Here is a 7049-nt window from a genome sequence, read left to right on the forward strand (position 1 = left end):
GGATCGCTGGAGCTTGCATATTTTGTTAGCACCTTTAGGATTGACAAAACCTTCTGGTTGCATCATATACAACTCTTCTTTAATAAATCCATTAAGGAATGCAGTTTTGTTTATCCATTTGCCAGATTTCATAAAATGCGACAATTGCTAACATGGTTCGGACAGACTTAAGCATCGCTGCGAGTGAGAAAATCTCATCGTAGTCAACACCTTGAACTTTGTCAAAAACCTTTTTCCGACAAGTCTAGCTTTGTAGATAGTAACACTACTATCAACGTCCGTCTTCCTCTTGAAGATCCATTTATTTTCTATGGCTTGCTGATCATCGGGCAAGTCAATTAAAGTCCATACTTTGTTCTTCATACATGGATCTCATCTCACTCATCTCAGATTTCATGGCCTCAAGCCATTTTGCGGAATCTGGGCTCACCATCGCTTCTTCATAGTTCGTAGGTTCGTCATGGTCTAGTAACATAACCTCCAGAACAGGATTACCGTACCACTCTGGTGCGGATCTTACTCTGGTTTACCTACGAGGTTTGGTAGTAACTTGATCTGAAGTTACATGATCATCATCATTAACTTCCTCACTAATTGGTGTAGGAGTCACAGGAACAGATTTCTGTGATGAACTACTTTCCAATAAGGGAGCAGGTACAGTTACCTCATCAAGTTCTACTTTCCTCCCACTCACTTCTTTCGAGATAAACTCCTTCTCTAGAAAGGATCCATACTAAGCAATGAATGTCTTGCCTTCGGATCTGTGATAGAAGGTGTACCCAACTGTCTCCTTTGGGTATCCTATGAAGACACATTTCTCCAATTTGGGTTTGAACTTATCAGGATGAAACTTTTTCACATAAGCATAGCAACCCCAAAATTTTAAGAAACAACAACTTTGGTTTCTTGCCAAACCACAGTTCATAAGGCGTCGTCTCAACGGATTTTGATGGTGCCCTATTTAATGTGAATGCAGCTGTCTCTAATGCATAACCCCCAAAACGATTAGTGGTAAATTGGTAAGAGACATCATAGATTGCACTATATCCAATAAAGTACGGTTATGACGTTCGGACACACCATTATGTTGTGGTGTTCCAGGTGGCATGAATTTGTGAAACTATTCCACATTGTTTTAACTGAAGGCCAAACTCGTAACTTAAATACTCTTCTCCACGATCAGATCATAGAAACTTTATTTTCTTGTTACGATGATTTTCTGCTTCACTCTGAAATTATATGAACTTTTCAAATGTTTCAGACTCTTGTTTCATTAAGTAGATATACCCATATCTGCTCAAATCATCTGTGAAGATCAGAAAATAATGATACCTGCTACGAGCCTCAATATTCATCGGACCACATACATCTGTATGTATGATTTCCAACAAATCTGTTGCTCTCTCCATAGTTCCGGAGAACGGCGTTTTAGTCATCTTGCCCATGAGGCACGGTTCGCAAGCATCAAGTGATTCATAATCAAGTGATTCCAAAATCCCATCAGTATGGAGTTTCTTCATGCGCTTTACACCAATATGACCTAAACGGCAGTGCCACAAATAAGTTGCACTATCATTATTAACTTTGCATCTTTTGGCTTCAATATTATGAATATGTGTATCACTACGATCGAGATCCAACAAACCATTTTCGTTGGTGTGTATGACCATAGAAGGTTTTATTCATGTAAACAGAACAACAATTGTTCTCTAATTTAAATGAATAACCGTATTGCAATAAACATGATCAAATCATATTCATGCTCAACGCAAACACCAAATAATGCTTATTTAGTTTCAACACTAATCCCGAAAGTACAGGGAGTGTGCGATGATGATCATATCAATCTTGGAACTACTTCCAACACACATCGTCACCTCGCCTTTTACTAGTCTCTGTTTATTCTGCAACTCCCGTTTTCGAGTTACTACTCTTTAGCAACTGAACCAGTATCAATTACCGAGGGGTTGCTATAAACACTAGTAAAGTACACATCAATAATCTGTATATCAAATATACCTTTGTTCACTTTTACTAGTCTCTGTTTATTCTGCAACTCCCGTTTCGAGTTACTACTCTTAGCAACTGAACCAGTATCAATTACCGAGGGGTTGCTATAAACACTAGTAAAGTACACATCAATAATCTGTATATCAAATATACCTTTGTTCACTTTGCCATCCTTCTTATCCACCAAATAGTTGGGGTAGTTCCGCTTCCAGTGACCAGTCCCTTTGCAGTAGAAGCACTTAGTCTCAGGCTTAGGACCAGACTTAGGCTTCTTCACTTGAGCAGCAACTTGCTTGCCGTTCTTCTTTAAGTTCCCCTTCTTCCCTTTGCCCTTTTCTTGAAACTAGTGGTCTCGTCAACCATCAACACTTGATGTTTTTCTTGATTTCTACCTTCGTCGATTTCAGCATCATGAAGAGCTCGGGAATTACTTTCGTCATCCCTTGCATACTATAGTTCATCACGAAGTTCTACTAACTTGGTGATGGTGACTAGAGAATTCTGTCAATCACTATTTTATCTGGAAGATTAACTCCCACTTGATTCAAGCGATTGTAGTACCCAGACAATCTGAGCACATGCTCACTAGTTGAGCGATTCTCCTCCATCTTTTAGCTATAGACCTTGTTGGAGACTTCATATCTCTCAACTCGGGTATTTGCTTGAAATATTAACTTCAACTCCTGGAACATCTCATATGGTCCATGACGTTCAAAACGTCTTTGAAGTCCCGATTCTAAGCCGTTAAGCATGGTGCACTAAACTATCAAGTAGTCATCATATTGAGCTAGCCAAACGTTCATAACGTCTGCATCTGCTCCTGCAATAGGTCTGTCACCTAGCGGTGCATCAAGGACATAATTTTTCTGTGCAGTAATGAGGATAGTCCTCAGATCACGGATCCAATCCGCATCTTTGCTACTAACATCTTTCAACATAATTTTTCTCTAGGAACATATCAAAAATAAAACAGGGAAGCAACAACGCGAGCTATTGATCTACAACATAATTTGCAAAATACTATCAGGACTAAGTTCATGATAAATTTAAGTTCAATTAATCATATTACTTAAGAACTCCCACTTAGATAGACATCCCTCTAATCCTCTAAGTGATCACGTGATCCATATCAACTAAACCATGTCCGATCATCACGTGAGATGGAGTAGTTTCAATGGTGAACATCACTATGTTGATCATATCTACTATATGATTCACGCTCGACCTTTCGGTCTCTGTGTTCCGAGGCCATATCTGTTATATGCTAGGCTCGTCAAGTTTAACCTGAGTATTCCGCGTGTGCAACTGTTTTGCACCCGTTGTATTTGAACGTAGAGCCTATCACACCCGATCATCACGTGGTGTCTCAGCACGAAGAACTTTCGCAACGGTGCATACTCAGGGAGAACACTTATACTTTGATAATTTAGTGAAGGATCATCTTATAATGCTACCGTCAAACAAAGCAAGATAAGATGCATAAAGGATTAACATCACATGCAATCAATATAAGTGATATGATATGGCCATCATCATCTTGTGCTTGTGATCTCCATCTCCGAAGCACCGTGCTTGTGATCTCCATCTCCGAAGCACCATCATGATCACCATCGTCACCGGCGCGACACCTTGATCTCCATCGTAGCATCGTTGTCGTCTCGTCAATCTTATGCTTCTACGACTATCGCTACCGCTTAGTGATAAAGTAAAGCATTACATGGCGATTGCATTGCATACAATAAAACGACAACCATATGGCTCCTGCCAGTTGCTGATAACTCGGTTACAAAACATGATCATCTCATACAATAAATTATATCACATCATGTCTTGACCATATCACATCACAACATGCCCTGCAAAAATAAGTTAGACGTCCTCTACTTTGTTGTTGCAAGTTTTACGTGGCTGCTACGGGCTTAGCAAGAACCGTTCTTACCTACTCATCAAAACCACAACGATAGTTTGTCAAGTTGGTGCTGTTTTAACCTTTGCAAGGACCGGGCGTAGCCACACTCGGTCCAACTAAAGTGAGAGAGACAGGCACCTGCCAGTCACCTTTAAGCAACGAGTGCTCGCAACGGTGAAACCAGTCTCGCGTAAGCGTACGCGTAATGTCGGTCCGGGCCGCTTCATCTCACAATACCGCTGAACCAAAGTATGACATGCTGGTAAGCAGTATGACTTATATTGCCCACAACTCACTTGTGTTCTACTCGTGCATAGCATCAACGCATAAAACCAGGCTCGGATGCCACTGTTGGGGAACGTAGTAATTTCAAAAAAATTCCTATGCACACGCAAGATCATGGTGATGCATAGCAACGAGAGGGGAGAGTGTTGTCCACGTACCCTCGTAGACCGACAGCGGAAGCGTTATCACGACGCGGTTGATGTAGTCGTACGTCTTCACGATCCGACCGATCAAGTACCGAACGTACGGCACCTCCGAGTTCTACACACGTTCAGCTCGATGACGTCCCTCGAACTCCGATCCAGCCGAGTGTTGAGGGAGAGTTTCGTCAGCACGACGGCGTGGTGACGATGATGATGTTCTACCGACGCAGGGCTTCGCCTAAGCTCCGCAACGATATTATCGAGGTGTAATTTGGTGGAGGGGGGCACCGCACACGGCTAAAAGATCTCAAGGATCAATTGTTGTGTCTCTGGGGTGCCCCCCTGCCCCCGTATATAAAGGAGCAAGGGGGAGGCAGCCGGCCAAGGGGAGAGGCGTGCCATAGGGGGGAGTCCTACTCCCACCGGGAGTAGGACTCCTCCTTTCCTTGTGGGAGTAGGAGAAGGGAAGGGGGAAGGAGAAAGAAGGAAGGGTGCGCCCCCCTTCCCTAGTCCAATTCGGACCAGACCATGGGGAGGGGTGCGGCCACCTTTTGAGGCCTTTCTCTCCTTTCCCGTATGGCCCATTAAGGCCCAATACGAATTCCCGTAACTCTCCGGTACTCCCGAAAATACCCGAATCACTCGGAACCTTTCCGAAGTCCGAATATAGTCGTCCAATATATCGATTTTTACGTCTCGACCATTTCGAGACTCCTCGTCATATCCCCGATCTCATCCGGGACTCCGAACTCCTTCGGTACATCAAAACTCAATAAAACTGTCATCGTAACGTTAAGCGTGCGGACCCTATGGGTTCGAGAACTATGTAGACATGACTGAGACACGTCTCCGGTCAATAACCAATAGCGGGACCTGGATGCCCATATTGGCTCCCACATATTCTACGAAGATCTTTATCGGTCAGACCGCATAACAACATACGTTGTTCCCTTTGTCACCGGTATGTTACTTGCCCGAGATTTGATCGTCGGTATCTCGATACCTAGTTCAATCTCGTTACCGGCAAGTCTCTTTACTCGTTCCGTAACACATCATCCCGCAACTAACTCATTAGTCACAATGCTTGCAAGGCTTATAGTGATGTGCATTACCGAGTGGGCCCAGAGATACCTCTCCGACAATTGGAGTGACAAATCCTAATCTCGAAATACGCCAACCCAACAAGTACCTTTGGAGACACCTGTAGAGCACCTTTATAATCACCCATTTACGTTGTGACGTTTGGTAGCACACAAAGTGTTCCTCCGGTAAACGGTAGTTGCATAATCTCATAGTCATAGGAACATGTATAAGTCATGAAGAAAGCAATAGCAACATACTAAACGATCGGGTGCTAAGCTAACGGAATGGGTCAAGTCAATCACGTCATTCTCCTAATGAGGTGATCCCATTAATTAAATGACAACTCATGTCTATGGCTAGGAAACATAACCATCTTTGATTAACGAGCTAGTCAAGTAGAGGCATACTAGTGACACTCTGTTTGTCTATGTATTCACACATGTATTATGTTTTCGGTTAATACAATTCTAGCATGAATAATAAACATTTATCATGATATAAGGAAATATAAATAATAACTTTATTATTGCCTCTAGGGCATATTTCCTTCAATGCCCCCCTCCCCCGTATATAAAGGGGTGGAGGAGGGGGAGGGCCGGTCCTCTACTATGGCGCGCTCTGGGGTGTCCTACTCCCACCAGGAGTAGGATTCCCCCCTTCCAAGTAGGAGTAGGAGAGAAGGAAGGGGAAGAGAGAAGAGAAGGAAGGAGGGCGAGCCGCCCCTCCCCCTAGTCCAATTCGGACTAGGCCTTGGGGGGGCGGCCTGCCCTAGGCAGCCCCTCTCTCTCTCCCCTAAAGCCCAATAAGGCCCATATACTCCCCGGCGAATTCCCGTAACTCTCCGGTACTCCGATAAATACCCGAACCACTCAGAACCTTTCCGATGTCCGAATATAGCCTTCCAATATATCGATCTTTATGTCTCGAACATTTCGAGACTCCTTGTCATGTCCTTGATCTCATCCGGGACTCCGAACAACCTTCGTTACATGAAAACACATAAACTCACAATACCGATCGTCACCGAACGTTAAGCGTGCGGACCCTACGGGTTCGAGAACTATGTAGACATGACCAAGACTCATCTCCGGTCAATAACCAACAGCGGAACCTGGATGCTCATATTGGCTCCTACATATTCTACGAAGATCTTTATCGGTCAAACCGCATAACAACATACGTTATTCCCTTTGTCATCGGTATGTTACTTGCCCGAGATTCGATCGTCGGTATCTCAATACCTCGTTCAATCTCGTTACCGGCAAGTCTCTTTACTCGTTCTGTAATGCATCATCCCGCAACTAACTCATTAGTTACATTGCTTGCAAGGCTTATAGTGATGTGCATTACCAAGAGGGCCCAGAGATACCTCTCCGATACTCGGAGTGACAAATCCTAATCTCGATCTATGCCAACCCAACAAACACTTTCGGAGACACCTGTAGAGCATCTTTATAATCACCCAGTTACATTGTGACGCTTGATAGCACACAAGGTGTTCCTCCGGTATTCGGGAGTTGCATAATCTCATAGTCATAGGAACATGTATAAGTCATGAAGAAAGCAATAGCAACATACTAAACGATCAAGTGCTAAGCTAACGGAATGGGTCAAGTCAA

The sequence above is a fragment of the Aegilops tauschii genome, chromosome 4 (genome assembly GCF_002575655.3).
Source record: "Aegilops tauschii subsp. strangulata cultivar AL8/78 chromosome 4, Aet v6.0, whole genome shotgun sequence".
NCBI lineage: Eukaryota > Viridiplantae > Streptophyta > Magnoliopsida > Poales > Poaceae > Aegilops > Aegilops tauschii.